General features: G+C 48.4%; 1 protein-coding gene and 1 pseudogene across 3 annotated transcripts in view; both read left to right on the top strand.

Annotated features, from left to right (window-relative positions):
- The first annotated feature begins 790 nt into the window (after positions 1-790).
- Paics-ps5 (phosphoribosylaminoimidazole carboxylase and phosphoribosylaminoimidazolesuccinocarboxamide synthase, pseudogene 5) lies at positions 791-4,605 on the top strand (annotated as a pseudogene).
- Positions 4,606-6,990: 2,385 nt separating this feature from the next.
- T2 (brachyury 2) overlaps positions 6,991-16,619 on the top strand; it is a 66,310-nt gene continuing 56,681 nt past the window's right edge. For 2 of the 3 annotated variants that reach the window (NM_001161835.2, NM_001419513.1), the window contains exons 1-2: positions 6,991-7,194; positions 8,428-8,528. The gene's annotated coding sequence lies outside the window, so the exon portion shown is untranslated. The remainder of the gene's footprint in view (positions 7,195-8,427; positions 8,529-16,619) is intronic. The other variant, XM_017589717.3, reaches the window with a different exon arrangement.

Genomic DNA, 16,619 nt, shown 5'->3' with positions numbered 1-16,619 from the left:
TTTGAAGGCATGACAGGATCATGGAGAGCAGCTGAGGCTGGGCACTGTGAGGCAGGAGTGGAATCCCGAAGAAGCTACTGGTGAAAGTGCAGCCCAGGTGCAGCCAGAAACCCTGCATTTTGGAGATGTCAGTGCCGTGGGAGGACCACCAAGAACCAGAGCAGCAGTGGAGCGGAGCCAGCCGGGGTTTAGAAGACAAGCTCTGTGTGCTACAGTGGGAGGGGGCAGAAGAGTAACCCAAGCCCTTTAGAGGAGCCCAGAAGACTGGAAGTGAGTCCCAGATAACTGGACATTGCATTATTTACCCTGTTGAAGTTTGGTTTTGCTTTGTTCTGGTTCTTTCCTCTTACAGAAAGTACTTAATTTTGATTTTGACAGGAGCCCACAGTTGGGGGCTCTTTGTCTCCCTGTCCCCCACAAACACACTTTTTTTAGATAGCATTTCTGTGTAGCCCTGACTGTCCTAGAACTCCATCTGTAGACCAGGCTGTCCTTAGATCGCAGACATCTTCTGGAATTAAAGGTGTGTGCCACCAACCTCCCAGCTGAGACTTCGAATGTTTAAAAGAGATTTCAGGTTGTTAAAGAGATTGAAAAAAGAGAGAAAGAGACTGAACTTTTAATGTGTTTGAAGTTTTAAGATTTGTGGGACTTTTAAACTTATTTTTATATTATGATATTAATATTAATACTCCATCTTAGGGAAAGTGAGAAAAGGAAATTTCTAATTAAAAAGTGATCTGTTGCTATTTTTCCCTGCGTGGTCTGCTCTTCCAGTTTATCTAGGATAATGTCGACAGCTGAAGTACTGAACCTTGGGGGGAAAATATATGAAGGTAAAACAAAAGAAGTCTATGAGTTAAGGGAAATGCAAATCAAAACAACCCTGAGATTTCACCTCACACCAGTGAGAATGGCTAAGATCAAAAACTCAGGGGACAGCAGATGCTGGCGAGGATGCGGAGAAAGAGGAACACTCCTCCATTGTTGGTGGGATTGCAGACTGGTACAACCATTCTGGAAATCAGTCTGGAGGTTCCTCAGAAAATTGGACATTGAACTGCCTGAGGATCCAGCTATACCTCTCTTGGGCATATACCCAAAAGATGCCCCAACATATAAAAAAGACACGTGCTCCACTATGTTCATAGCAGCCTTATTTATAATAGCCAGAAGCTGGAAAGAACCCAGATGCCCTTCAACAGAGGAATGGATACAGAAAATGTGGTACATCTACACAATGGAATATTACTCAGCTATCAAAAACAATGACTTTATGAAATTCGTAGGCAAATGGTCGGAACTGGAAAATATCATCCTGAGTGAGCTAACCCAATCACAGAAAGACATACATGGTAAGCACTCATTGATAAGTGGCTATTAGCCCAAATGCTTGAATTATCCTAGATCCCTAGAACAAACGAAACTCAAGACGGATGATCAAAATGTGAATGCTTCACTCCTTCTTTAAAAGGGGAACAAGTATACCCTTGGCAGGGAATAGAGCAGCAAAGATTAAAACAGACACAGAAGGAACACCCATTCAGAGCCTGCCCCACATGTGGCCCATGCATATACAGCCATCCAATTAGACAAGATGGATGAAGCAAAGAAGTGCAGGCCGACAGGAGCCGGATGTATCTCCCGAGAGACACAGCCAGAATACAGCAAACACAGAGGCGAATGCCAGCAGCAAACCACTGAACTGAGAATAGGACCCCCGTTGAAGGAATCAGAGAAAGAACTGGAAGAGCTTGAAGGGGCTCGAGACCCCATATGTACAACAATGCCAAGCAACCAGAGCTTCCAGGGACTAAGCCACTACCTAAAGACTATACATGGACTGACCCTGGACTCTGACCTCATAGGTAGCAATTAATATCCTAGTAAGAGCACCAGTGGAAGGGGAAGCCCTGGGTCCTGCTAAGACTGAACCCCCAGTGAACTAGATTGTTGGGGGGAGGGCGGCAAGGGGGGGAGGATGGGGAGGGGAACACCCATAAAGAAGGGGAGGGGGAAGGGGGATGTTTGCCCGGAAACCGGGAAAGGGAATAACACTCGAAATGTATATAAGAAATACTCGTTAATAATAATAATAAAAAAAGAAGTCTATGAGTTGTTAGATAAACCAGGAAGAGTCCTCCTGCAGTCCGAGGACCAGATTACAGCAGGAAACGCAGCTAGAAAGAACCACCTGGAAGGGAAAGCTCCCATCTCCACCAAGGTCACCAGCCGCATACGTCAGTTGTTACAGAAAGCTGGTACACAAACGGCTTTCACCAAGAAATGTGGGGAGACTGCTTTCACTGCACCCCAACGTGAAATGATTCCAACTGAATGGATCTTTTCTCAAAAGGAACCCTGCTGTGAAGGGGGGGGTATAAGTTTTATCCACCAAAAGTAGAGATGTTTGTCAAGGATGATACCAATAACGACCCACAGTGGTCTTAGGAGCAACTCAGAGCTGCAAAATGTTGTTTTGCTGGACTTGCTATAGGACAGACTGAAGTGGACATCATGTGTCATGCCACACAAGCTAGTTTTGAAATTCTGGAGAAATCCTGGCTGCCCCAGAACGGTACCTTGGTTGATATGAAGATTGAATTTGGCGTTGATGTAACCACCAGAGATTGTCCTTGCCGATGTCATAGATAATGATTCCTGGAGATATATGGCCATCAGGAGATTGGAGCCAGCAGAAAGACAAACAGTTACTGTGATCTCAAAGAAGTAACTCCGGAAGGTAGTGCTGATGGGTTCAACCTCTGACCTTGGTCACTGTGAGAAAAGTAAGAAGGCTTGTGGAAATGTTGGGATTCCATGTGACCTTACAGTAACATCTGCACATAAAGGGCCAGATGAAACTTTGAGGATTAAAGCAGACGATGAAGGGGATGGCATATCTACTATATTTGTCACTGTGGCAGGCAGAAGCAATGGACTAGGCCCAGTGATGTCTGGTAATGCCGCATATCCAGTTATCAGCTGTCCCCCAGTCACACCCCTGTGTGGTCATCTCTGCGACTGCCCAGTGGTCTTGGCCGTTCAACTATACTTTCTCCAGAAGGACCAACTCAGTTTGCTGCTCAGGTATTTGGGATAAACAGCCATTTGGTGTGGGCCAAGCTTCAAGCGAGCATATTGAACACATGGATATCCTTAGAGCAGGCTGATGATAAAATCAGAGGAGCGGTTTGTAATAAAGCAATTTAATTTGCAGGAGAAAAGTTACCTATTCCTAGTTTGGATTTAAAGGAAAAAAATTAAGCAAAATGATTTCACATCGGAGAAAACACTTCGGTTTACTAATGAGCAAGTGGTCTTCAACATTTATGAGTTGGTACATTGTCAGTAGATATTATTAATATTTTCTAGCTCTACGTAGTGATATGTCCCTGTAACCTTAGCACTCTAGAGGTTGAGGCAGCAAGATCACTAAATTCAAGGCCAGCCTGGACTGTGTATAGAGACCCTCTATTTGCTGGGGAGGGAATCTTTATAGTTAGTAAAATTGGCATGACACTGCTAAATTACATCTCACCCTCTCTGTAGTCACTGTTGGGTAAATACGTAATTATGGAACTGGAGCAATGTGTCTGCGGTTCAAGAACCAGTATGGCTGTCTTGCAGACGGCCCGCGTTTGGCTCCCAGCATCGATGTAGACTGCCTCACAATAAATAACCCCTAACTCAGGGGATCTGACCCCATGGCTTCCTCATGCACCTGCTCTCAAATTCTATTACATTCCCCAACCCAAACACACACAATAAAAAAAAATAAACTTTTTAAAAAGAGTATTATTTCTAAAAAAAAAAAAAGTGATGTGTTTGTGTGTCCACTTGACAAGGGGTCAGTTATAGCGACTAGTCATATCAACTTGACATTAGCTAGAGTCATCTGAAAGGAGGATCCTCAATTGAGGAAAGGTCTCCATAAGTCCAGCTACACAGCATTTTCTTAATTAGTGATTGATGGGGGAGGGCTCAGCCTGCTGTGGGTGATACTATCCCCGGGCTGGTGTTCCTGGGTTTCATAAGAAAGCAGGCTGAGCAAGCCATGGGAGCAAGTCAGTAAGCAGCATCCCTCCAGGTAAGTATTCCAGGTTCCAGTAAGAACTCCAGGCTCTTGCCCTGTTTTCTGTCCTGACTTCCTTCAATAACGAACAGTGATGTGGAAGTGTAAGACAAACCCTTTCCTCTCTGAGTTTTTGGTCATGGTGTTTCATTGCAACAAGAGGAGCCCTAAAATAGCAGTAGACCTGGGTAGGAGAGGTAGCTTGGTGTAGAGCACTCACCTGGCATGCATAAAGCACCTGTTCTACCCAAGCACCACCTCAGCCAGGGGTGGAGGTGCAAACCTGCAATCCCAGTATTCGGGAGCTGGAGAAATATCAGAGGATCAAGAACATCCTTGGCGGGGTTGGGGATTTAGCTCAGTGGTAGCCCTGGGTTCGGCCCCCAGCTCCGGAAAAAAAGAAAAAAGAAAAAAAACCAAAAAGAACATCCTTGGCTACAAACAAAAATAGGCTGGAGAGCAAGGTGGTGGTGGTGTGTGCCTTTAATCCTAGCACTTGGGAGGCATAGACAGGCCCAGATCTCTGAGTTTGAGACCAGACTGGTGAGCTAGTTCCAGGACAGCCAAAAAAAAAAAAAAAAAAAAAAATGTTGTCCACACATACACACACAATGCTGTTTGGGGAAAAAAAAAAACAAAACAACAGGCTGGAGAGTTGACAGAGTTTAAGAGTTCTTGCTGCTCTTCCAGAGGACCCAAGTTTGGTTTCTAGCACCCTGGATCCACTGAGTGCCTGTAACTCCTGTTCCAGGGTATCCGGTGCAGCCTTCTGGTCTCTGCGGGCACCCTGACACACAGACCCATAAGTGACAGCTATTTTTCCTTTTAAAATCTTAAGACCAAGAAAGCAGGAGACCTGCTCTGTGTTTCTGGTTTTTTTTTGTTTGTTTGTTTGTTTTATTGTCTGCTCTGTGTTTCTGAACAACGAAGTTATCGTGGGGAGGGCTGGAACTGCTACCTCTCCTGCACCAGCTCCCCTAGTTAGGGCTGCTGTCGCTGTGAGGAAACACCACAACCAAGAGCAACTCGGTGAGGAAAGGGTTAACTTGGCTTACACTGTTCATCACTGAAGGAAGTCAGGGCAGGAACCTGGAGGCAGGCGCTGATGCAGAGGCTGTAGAGATGATGCTTACTGGCTTGCTCTTCATGGCTTGCTCAGCCTGCTTTCTATGGGACCCAGGACAACAAGCCTAGGGAATGGCACCACCCACAATGGGCTGAGCCTTCTCTCTTTAATCATTAATTAAGAGAATTCCCAACAGGCTTGCTTTCTTACAGCCCAATTTTCTGGAGGTGTTTTCTCAACTGAGGTTCCCTTCTCTCAGATGACTCTAGCTTGTGTCAAGGTGACATAAAACTAGCTAGCGCACCAACCATCTCCAACCTGCCTGGTCTGAGGGTGCTCACAGGGATTCTCAGGAGGACGCAGTGAGGTGACCACTGACAGTTGCTCTGCGGTGAGTGACTAGTGTTGTAAAGGGTGGAGGGGTAGGGGAGGAACTAGTGAGGCAGCGCAAGGGAACAGAAAAGGGCAGTAGTGTCCACTGTTTCCTTACCCTGTGACAGCTGTAAATGAGGCATGGGCTAGAGAGCTGGATACATCCCTAGCTGAGGAGGCCTTCAGGGCTTACGTTCCTGTGGTAAGAGGCAGCAGTTCATAAACAATGTGGAAAAGGCATAGGATTAGATGACATGCGCCGTCATCGGGGAAGGAAAAGCAGATCTGGTTTCATTAGAGCCTGCGTTGGGCAGGGCAGAATTAAATTAGGAACTCCAAGTACTGTTACTGGGGAGGTGACTGCAGAAAGTGCCCCTATTAAACACCTGTGGAGATTGGTCAGGCAAAGGACAAAGGACCAGAGGGCCCGAGCCATACACCAGTCTAGAAGAGGCCTGGGAGAGGTAAGAGGAGGCAGATCAGTCCTGCAGGACTCTGCATTCAGGAAGGCAAAGACAGAAATGCATGGGGTCACTTGCCCTCTCTGGGGTGTACACTCTGTTAGGGGGCAGGGCCAGAGGGACCAGGGTGTGGCTCAGTGGTGAGCGTGAGACTGCCCAGAAGAGAAGTCAAAGATGACCCTGGCACCCTAGTCAGGTAGCATGAGCATGAGGGTGTGTGTGTGGGTGTTTGTGTGTGTGTGTGTGTGTGTGTGTGTGTGTGTGTACACCAGGTGCACCCTGGTGCCTGGGAGGTCAGGAAGCCAGAAGGAGGCATTGGATCCCTTGGAACTGGACTTACAGGCAGTTGTGAGCCACCATGTGGATGCTGCCAACTGAATGCAGGCCCTTCATTAGAGCGATGAATGCTCTTACCCACTGGGCCATCGCTCCAGCCCCAGGAGTGTTCCTCATAACATGAGCCTACTCTGGGTCCTGGGAGACTACCAAGCACTATCTTCTCAGTACTTGGCAAGGGAAATGCTCCCCAAGAAGAAGCTTCTCACAACCTGAGGGAGCTGGGATTACAGCAAGCACATCACGCTCAAGACTTGGAATGGTAGGACCCAGGAACACGGAGCTGAGCTCAAAGTGCTTGCTTTCTCCGTTTCCCCATGGAAGAATGAACAGCATTTCCACAGTTAGCCTAACTGGGTGTAGAAGGGATGTTAGCAGCTTGCAGTGCTCAGAGGCTTTTCTGCATGGACTGAACTATTGCCGAGCAATTGAGAGCCAGAGTTTGATCCCCACAGGAAAAGGAACTTAGGTAAAAAGAGCCAAGAAGAGCAAGAAAGCTGGAGCTGGGAGAACTCAAGTCTCTCCAGAGCCAGAGAGAGAGAGAGAGAGAGAGAGAGAGAGAGAGAGAGAGAGAGCTATAGGACCAGAGGCCGAGTACTGGGCGGGCAGAACACACCAAGACTCCTGCCCTCTTGTTACTAGGGCTGTCTTGTTGTGACAACAAAGTGTCCTGGAGTCCGTGTGAGTCTGACTGTGGGATCCACAAGGTCCCAGCCTCGTTGGGTGGGCACAGCTGAGATCCCTGGTGTAGAAGTGGGTGAGATATGAGGAGGAGCTGAGGCACACACCTGCTCTCAGGGCATCTGGACACCAACTGTGTGAGTCCAGAAAGGCCCTGTGGCCTGAAGAATTTCTCTAGGGACTGGAGGTGGCAGGCCTCGGAGGTGAGAACATTCACAATAGCCCTGGCTTTAGTGAGATGGTAGATAGTTCGGTACCTGGTGGGGAAAGGTGTCTTTTGCAAAATCTAGCTGCTGGTGTCAGATTGCTGTCCCCTCTAATTTTCATGTAGACGCAGAAAAATCAGGGGGTGGTGTTGTAGCCCAGTTTACAGAGTGGGTTACTTAACATGCACGAAACCCTTGATTTGATCTGCAGCAGCACAGCATAAACGCTGAGGTCCCAAATCTGTCATTCCAGCACTGGGAAGAGACAGCAGGAGATCAGGAGCGCAATGCCATCCTTGGCTGTATGATGAATTAGAGGGCAGCCTGGGGTATATAAGACAATATCAAAAATATTCTTCATTACATCCCTGAATATTCTCTGTGATCACGTGTGTCCCACTCCCATTTTAATGACAAAGAGTGAAAGTGTCAAGCCTCTTGCCTTTCTTCCCATCTGTTTTGTGTGAGGAACGGACATGCTCAGTCCTGGCTGGTTAAAAAAGACAACAAACCCACCAGCAGGCAGTGCGTCTGGCTCTAGGAGGATGACCAGGGCATGTCGCCTGCCTCCGTAGTGAGTCTACCATATGAAGCACTTCCCAAGACACTTCTGTCATAAGCTGTCTGAAGATATCCATTCGGGTAACCTGTAGACCCTGTTCTTCCTTCTCCAACCCTCATGAAGATACACTCTGGAGGAAAACTCCATGTTTGGAATATAAGGGGAGGAGTTGGAAAGTTCAAGAGAAAAATTAGTTCTTGAGAAATCTGAAGAAAGCTGTGGTCTGACTTTCTGCATAGTTGAACCGTCTCTAAAGCAGTGGTACGGAGTCAGGTAAAATGAGGCTGATATGGAACCTGGATAGGACACACCCTTCCCCTTGCAGATAGGGCGTCCTGGGGTAGATCGTCCTAGGGTAGAACCTTGAATCGTGACTCAGGATCAACAACAATTCCATTGGCAAACAAGGTTTTGGATCTACAGGGAGACAGAGTGTCCTAAGGTGTTGGGCTCACCTGTGAAGAACTTGTATTTTGTGGTCAGGTGGCTTTGGGCTCAGTAATTAAAGCCACATGGCTATAGCAGAGGTGCCTGAGCCCTAGGGATGTTGCCCTCAGCCTCCCCATCACCTGTAAGCCTCTCTCTTCAGCCAGGTGACTTCTTCCTTCCCCACAGTCACAGGCCGGGCTCTAGGCCTGCCCTGCGCTAAGTCTGTTCTATCTCCACAGGTGTAACTCCTCAGAACATGCCCACGGGCCTCCACACTTACCACAAGGGCTTGACTCTACCTCTCCTGAGAAGCTGCTTAGCACAAAGCCCTCACCAACAGGTAATTGCTTGGAAGATCGGCCAGAGAGGATAAGGAACTACATCTAAGAGGGAAGGGACACGTGTGTCCCATGACTGAAGCCAGAAGAGAATCCTAGCTGCTCTCTAGGTCTTGGCCACAGAGGTGACATGCTCAATGTTAACACAGCTAAATCTCCTTTCAGTCAAGTAGTGTGTGCGTGCGTGCGTGCGTGCGTGCGTGCATGTGCGTGTGTGTGTGTGTGTGTGTGTGTGTGTGTAAAACATTGAACTCAACTCCATGACACAACAAAACTGAGAAATCAAAGTCCTGTTCTAGTGAGGACCCTCCTTGTTAGGACATGTGCCTTCCGGTGGTGTGGCGAGGCCAGGCCGATGAGGGAGAAGAGGAGGGAGGAGTAGGAGCATTCTGAGGAGGGAAAGGCAAGGGAGACTTGGAACCCCATTTGCCACCTCCAAACCTGGAGGCAGCTGCCCTCAGAAGATGAGGCTCTGTTGCTCAGGTGTGGCCGATGTGTCTCGATGGCTGTGCCAGTGGAAAACCCACATGGCATCTTCCCCTTGGGATTCATATTCTTGTTCCCACATTGCTCTGTCCAGGGTTCCCTTTAGAGAGGAGAGCCTTAGGGACTCTTGCACATCTGGGGCCCAAAATGCATATCACTGGGTCGCTTGACCTCTTCCTTCCTCTGTTCTGGAAGATTCATCTCTAAAGGTGCACAGACCCAGAGTCTATGGCACCTTTGGCCATGTGGAAAGGAGCATCCAAGGGGCAGCAGCCTGGTGAGAGTTTTCACAGCCCCCGGATATAACTCACAACCATCTCTTACTCCGGTCTCCCTCTTCTGGCCTCCTCACGCACCAGGCGTGCATGTGGTACACAGACACACATGTAGGTAAAACGCCCATACACAAAAATAAAATAATTTTTAAAAAGAAGAAGTTCAGGGAGGTAGCAAAACAAACAAACAAACAAACAAACAAACAAAACCAGCAGCCCTCCTAGTTATTAACATTTGCAACACATGTCATGGGAGAAACGTCTGTGGTCCCTCAGAGCAGCAGCCCCATGCTGGCTCCTGCAGGGGCAAGAGAGTTGGAAATTAAAAGGCACAGTAGAGCTCACACCTTCCAAAGCAGTGAACAAACATGGTGGCTGTCTATGTGTAGAGGGTGGTTTTGATGTTAAGGTCCTGTTTCCCAATTGGTTTGTGAGCAATCAGCAAAGAGGTCAGGGGCCGATTGCTTAAAATGGGGTAGATATAAAACTACGTGCTACATCTGGGAAGACTGTCCTGTGAGCACCCGTGTGGCCTGAAGGCTAACTGCACGGTTAGCTGTGGATTTGCTTGGTGGAGCAGACTTTAATGACACTCCAAAGCTGTATCCCAATTTTAGACAAATGGAAGGAACCGAGAGACCTCCTGTGCTGGCTTTATTCCGACGTTGGCTCAGCCGTCCCTCAAATCTGGGAGGCATGTTGCTCCATGCCACAGTTTCCACAGTCTGTTTCCAAAAGCCACATGGTGTTTGACCCCTGTAGAGGCCACCACATCCAGCCACCTCACTGCTCAGTGGTCACAGCACCAAGGATAAACAGAAGGAAAGCATTTACTTAAGTTCCTTGAATGCGTCTAACCTAAAGTCCAGGTGTTGCAGGTAGACAATATTTAGAAACCAGCCTTTGGGAGGCCATCAGCCCATGGGGTACCCTCCTGTGAGTGGGGTCAAGATCCCTGTAAGAGGAGGCTTCAACAGTCCCCTCTCCTCTCTTGCTTTCTGTCATTCAAGGATCAGCCCAGCTACGGACATCACCACATGCTAGAGGCTCATTCTATTCCTGCAGCCTCAGCCTCAGAATTGTTACATGACAGACTTTCGTCCTTTGAGAACTAGCCAGCCTGTGTGGCTCTGCTGGACCAAGAGAATTGGCTTGCACATGCACTGGATCGTTTCCTGGGGCTTTATCTTTTTTTCATTTAACCCTATATGTCTTATTTTTCTTTGTAATTTTCTGTTGAAATGATTAATTTTTTTAAGATATGGCACTTTATGCTTCTACTCACAGCCCTGGGGAGGGAGGGGCAGAGACAGAGGCAGGTGGATATCTGAGTTGGAGGCTAGTCTGGTTTTAAGCATGAGTCCCAGGACAGCCAGGGCTGCACAGAGAAATCCTGTTCAAAAACCAAGATTAGTTTTCAACAGCACCCCTTTGTTCTGTCTGGGCACTGACGTTAACGTGTGCAAGTGTGGGCTTGCCTGCTTTGGCTCCTGAGAGAGAGGTGCCTATTGCATGATCCATGCTTAGGTAAAACTCCCAGCTTTAAGTCTGTCTCAGAATCTGTTTGGGAACACACTTGGCTTGCTTAGGGGTTACCCCACAGTCCTTGCTGCCCATAAGACCCAGCAGCATCTCTGAACACACTCACAGCTGCCTGATTTGAGTACAGATGGATTCCTCTGCTTTCCCTCTTGATTGAGAACTTTTACTCAACTGACGTTTACTGTGTGCTCTTTCTAGTGTCAAGCATGTGAAGGAGTCTGGGCTATGCCAGTCCCACTGTTAGGCTACACATGGCTGTGGCCAGCAGAATGTGCAGGCTTGAGGAGGAGGTCACACCCTCTCGGCTGGGGCTCCTCCGTCTCACGACACCCGTGTTTTAGGATGGGGATTCTTGGCTGGAGTCGGGTGGAGGTGAGGCATAGCAGGGGCTCTTTTGAACCCTGGTCCAGTGTTGTTTGGGGCACTGGTCCAAATGCTGATGCCCTCTAGATAAGTAGGACCCACCCTTGGGTTTGATGCCCAAGATAAGAAATATATGCAGAAGCACGTCCCCAGGGCTGTGCAGTAGAAACTGGAGCACAGTGTGGATCGGGGGGAGCAGGCTATGAAGGTGAAGGAGAGAACAGGCAGCGGACAGTGGTGTGGGGCCTGCAGAAGCTAAGACGGGCGCTTGCTGGTTTTCACAGTCTTTCTGGGTTGTGGAATCACACAACACACACTGCATGTCCCCAGGTCTGGGCCCAGACACATGCAACGTACCTCCCCTCGCTGAAACATTGAACACACTTCTACCCCCAGCCCCAGGTCCCTTGGGGTGCCACCTCCTGCTTCCTTCGGTTCCACACTAGAGCAACTTCCAAGTGCCTTTTGCTCACTGTAGCTTAGTTTGCATTGTCTAGAATTTTCCATGCGAAAAACCCTCCAATTCAATCTGGACTCTTTGGCCATGCTAGTCTCAGAGAGCTGATCTCCCTGGAGTCATGTGGTGCCCTGTTTCACCTGGTTATCCAATCACATCTTGATGAACATTTGGGTTGTTTCCAGTCCTTCCTTCCTTCCTTCCTCCCTTCCTTCCTTCCTTCCTTTCTTCCTTCCTTTATTTGTTTTTTGAGACAGGGTTTCTTTGTCTAGCCTTGGCTGTCTGAGAACTCACTCTGTAGACCAGGCTAGTCCTGGACTCACAGCGATCCTCCATCCATCCCTGTTTTCCAAACACTGGGTTTAAAGGCATGTGCCATCACCATCCGGCCATCCCTGTATCTTTTCAATAAGAGATACTTTTGACTATTTTTCCTGTGTGTTTTCATGTGTATCTGGGTATATGACATCCCCAGCACTATGTAGTCCTCATATATCATTCAGCTTGTGTTTGCTGTTTTGACCCTGGCCTGACTTGTTGAGTAAATCAAATTGGTTGGCCAGGGATTTTCAGGAATTAGCCTCCCAGGTCTGGGGTAGTAGTACATACCCCTGTACCCAGACCAGGTAATGTGGGCTCTGGGGATCGAACTTGGGTCTCTCTGGTGCTGCTGTGGAGCCACTAGCTTGCCTGTTTGAAGACTGAAGTCTCAATGCAGTCTTGACGAGTCCTTGACCTCAAGGGAAAGTGATGGAGATCTGAGGAAGGCAGTTTCCTTTTTTGGCAGTCAGATTAGGATAAGAGGACCCTAGACGCGCAAGTGCGCGCGCACCCACACGCACTCACCCACCCCCCCCCACACACACATACACACACACCTTACACACCTCTGCTAAGCTGGCAGAGCTCGTCTGGTGAACTCTGTGCAGGCAGAGGCTCTAAGCTTAACCCCAGGGAGAGATATCTGCAAACTAGCAGACGCTTTCTCCATGAACTCTGCACAGATCATGAATGCAGAAGCTGGGTCCCAAATGCTGAGAGATTAGGTAAGGAGCTGAATTCAAGCACTGCAGTGGGCCTGAAAGCACAGTGCCCAGATAACTCAATTCTCTGTAAATTTAGCTCAGAGTTTTAGTTTGGTTTGGTTTTCTGAGACAGGTTTCTCTGTGTATCCATGACTGTCTTGAACTCGTTTTGTAGACCAGGCTGGCCTCAGACTTAGAGGTCTGCCTGCCTCTGCCTCGTGAGTGAGCATTGAGATTAAAGATGTGCTCCACCAGATTTTTAAAATCCCTCACCCAGATAACTATAGCTGACTGCCAGCTCTTACTCTTCTCGACTCCCGATTCTCCCTCTCTCTCAAAACTTTGTGACAGGATTTTGCTGAGCCTGAATATTTCTACTTTATTACCCATCCAGATTCATGCACTGAGCACAATAGGGACCCAGCCAGGGTCCTTGTAGGGACCTGCCGCTCTGCCTCCGTAAACTATTGCTGGGTCTTCCACTGTTCTCACTCACCTGCTTAGCCTTGAACTCACAACCTTGATCTCATAGAGATCTGTCTGCCTCTACCGCTTGAGTGCTGGAATTAAACCCACATGCTACCACGCCCAGCAGTTCTTGCTACTCTTTTTAAAAATATATATTTATTTGGGGGCTCCAGAGATGGCTCAGTGGTTAGGAGCACTGACTGCTGTTCCGAGGGAATCTTGATTTAATTCCCAGCACCCACATGGCAGTTCACAACTGCCTGTATCTACTTCCAGGGGATCTGACACCCTCACACTGACACACGGGCAGGCAAAATGCCAGGGCACATACAATAAAAATAAATCATTGAAATATTTTTACGTTTATGTGTATCAGTGTTTTCTCTTCAGAGTGACTTGGGTGGCCACTGCATTTCCAGAGCCCTCCTCGTTCATTGTGTTAAACCCATCTAAGCCTCGAAACAAGCTGTCACACTCAAAGATCCTGTAACAGAAGGACTCAGACTTCCGTGAAAGGAAAGTGTAACAGCAACGCAGAACCCACAGGTCTGGGTGCAGGCGCAGCTGCAGCTCTTGTTTTGCTTAAACATTTTCATTTGTTGCTTTTGCTTTAAGAACCTGAGTTCTCTTCCCTCAGTGACCGAAACATCGGCATGCAAATGTGTTTGCGGGCATGAAGCAGGGAGTGGATGAAAGCCTGACTCTGATCCAAAAGTCAATCCCCCTTTCTGAGCTAGCACGCCTGCAGCTGTCTCCGGTGTTCGCGAGGGGTGGCCTTTGTTCTCCTTGGAGCCTTTGAATCACCCGGGTCTTCTTCCTTTCTTTCATTTCACCATTGCTGACTTTCAGGGGAACTGGTTTGAATCTTCTGCTGGGCCCTGATCCAAGTTTCTGCTCTGTTGTCACTGAGGAAGCAGGATCGTGTCTGCGCACCCCCCCCCCCCCCCCCCCCCCCCCGTGTCTCTAGACCAGTCTCTGATACAAGGCAGAAAACCCTGTAGCTGCTAGGGCTGGGCCTGTGTAGCCCTGTTTGAGAAGCCTTCCTTCCCACCTATCTTGTGGAGGTGGTGGTGACAACCGGAGGTTGCGGGGGTGGGGGGCGGAGGTGGGAGTGGGGGTAAGGGGTGTGTGGGTTGGGGGGAGTAAGAGGGCTGGAGGTTTGTGGGGGCGGGGCTCTGCCCAGCATGGCAGCCAGATTTCACAGCCAAAGGAAGCGGCAGGATGAGATAATGGTGACAGGCTGGGGGAGATGTTGCTATGGCAACACAGCAGCAGGCCTCTCTTGGGATGCTGCATCATAGCACATACACTACAGATGACGTAGTTGGTATCTTGTTGGCCTCCGAGGGGCTGGCATACTTCCCCTCCTGCTCAGACTCACCTTAGGTATTGAATTCAGCTTCAGGAGAAAATCGGGGACAGACATCTGGTGCCTGATCCCTCCTTGCTATGGCCATCTCGCCATGGTAACACTACCTGATGCGGCCTCTGCTTAGCCCTGCGGGCTCTGCGTTTCTGGTGCCTGCTTTGTTTCCAGAGCTAATTAACGCCAGGCTGCACTCGTGTGCTGTGAAGTTCCCTGAAGCTGCCTGGGCCCCGACCACCTGCTCTCCTACCTCTTCCTGGTTTCCCTCCTTTCCTCAAGCAGGATCTGTTCAGACCTTGTCTGTGATCCAGCCCTCAATAGAAATGTGTGTTACATAGTGACTGTGTGTGCATGCGTGTGTGTGTGTGTGTGTGTGTGTGTGTGTGTGTGTGCGCGCGCGCACGTGTTCGTACTCGCATGTGTACTTGGAACAAAAGATTAATGAGACAATGTTTACCCTCACTGTGTAAATGAAAATCATTCCCATATTATATAGAACAGAGTACATTATTTTCTCTATCACATAGGATACTTTGCTGGCCACACCTACTTGATTACACGACCTCAGTGGTTTCATAGTTTGGGATCCCCTGTTCAGGTTATATGCCTGACAAGTGATGGCTCAGGCCCCTCTCTCCTCCCTCCCCATTCTAAGGCTGAATGGGAGAGGCTAGCTGATGTCATTCTTCCAGGGAGTATTCCAGAGTTGATGCAGACATGACATCCTTCTCCAGTCCCATTGTCCACAAGTTCAGAAGCTACTTACCTTCCTCATTGTTTGGCCAACAATCAGAAGAGGAGTATTTTGTAAACCCAGTAACTCATTAAAAAGAGCACAGCAAGACTCCAGTTTGTTAATCTCTCTCTCTCTCTCTCTCTCTCTCTCTCTCTCTCTCTCCCCCTCTCTCTCCCTCCCTCTCCCTCCCTCCCCCCTTCTTCCTTATCTCTGTTCCTCTCTTTTTATTAGAAGAATACTGGATATTCAACATAGGACTTCATGCTTGCAAAGCAGGGGCTCTACCACAGCCTGGCATAAAAGTCTTGGAAGAAATGTAAAATAAAGAGTGTGGAAAGAATTAATATATATCTCCTTCTGATCTTTACGTGAAATCTTGTTTGGGACCAGGATACTAAGTCAACGCCTATTTCCCCTAATCTACTAAGCTATCGGGCTTTATCATCAAGATTCAATGACAGCTGGGGGGTGGGGTTAACCTTCAGCATCTGGGCACTTGGCCCAGGGAGCTGCTTCAAGTGCAAAGCTAGCCTGGGCTACATAGCGAAACCCTGTCTCAATGGAACAAACAAATGAACGACAAAGATTCGGTGACCGAAGCAAAGACTTTTAAAACTTCAAATAAAAAGTTAAACCACACTTTGGGGAGAAGCAGAAATTTGATCTTGAGTTTGACAGGACACCGGTCATTGGCCATGAGTTAGTGGATCATCTGGTATGGTCCCAATCTCAGACTTAGGGTCTGTTGTGAGTGGCCATCAGGCACTATGGTGCACATACATGCAGACAAAACACCCAGCCACATAAAACAAATCTAGTATTTTTGGTTTTGAGCCTAACCTTTAATGCCTGAGCCATCTCTCCAGCCCTGAATAAATAAACCAAAAGACAAAACCAAACATTGAGTTGGATGTCTCTGCTTTTGGTTTCTGCCTGTCTTAGGATTTCTATTGCCTGGTGGGGGTATTTGGGTATCTCCTGTTCATCATGAAGGAAGTCGGGACAGGACTTCAAACACGGCAGGAACCTGGAGGCAGGAGTTGATGCAGGGGCCATGGAGGGGTGCTGCTTACTGGCTTGCTCAGCCTGCTCTCTTATAGAACCCAGGACCACCAGCCCAGGGGTGGCACCAGCCACGATGAACTGGGCTCTCCCCACATTGACCACTAATTAAGAAAATGTCTTAAATCTTAAGGAGGCATTTCCTCAATTAAGGTTGGTTCCTTTCAGGTAACTCTAGCTTGTGTCAAGATGACATAAGATGAGCCAGCACACTGCCCCTCCCCCACCAAATACCCGAGTCTTTGCTTGCTTGTCCGGCAGGTTCCTGTCTTCTGTGTAGCAATCTGGAGTGACCTCAGTGCTCCTGAGAGGC

The sequence above is a fragment of the Rattus norvegicus genome, chromosome 1, assembly GCF_036323735.1.
Source record: "Rattus norvegicus strain BN/NHsdMcwi chromosome 1, GRCr8, whole genome shotgun sequence".
NCBI lineage: Eukaryota > Metazoa > Chordata > Mammalia > Rodentia > Muridae > Rattus > Rattus norvegicus.
This window is presented reverse-complemented; position numbering and strand designations above follow the sequence as displayed.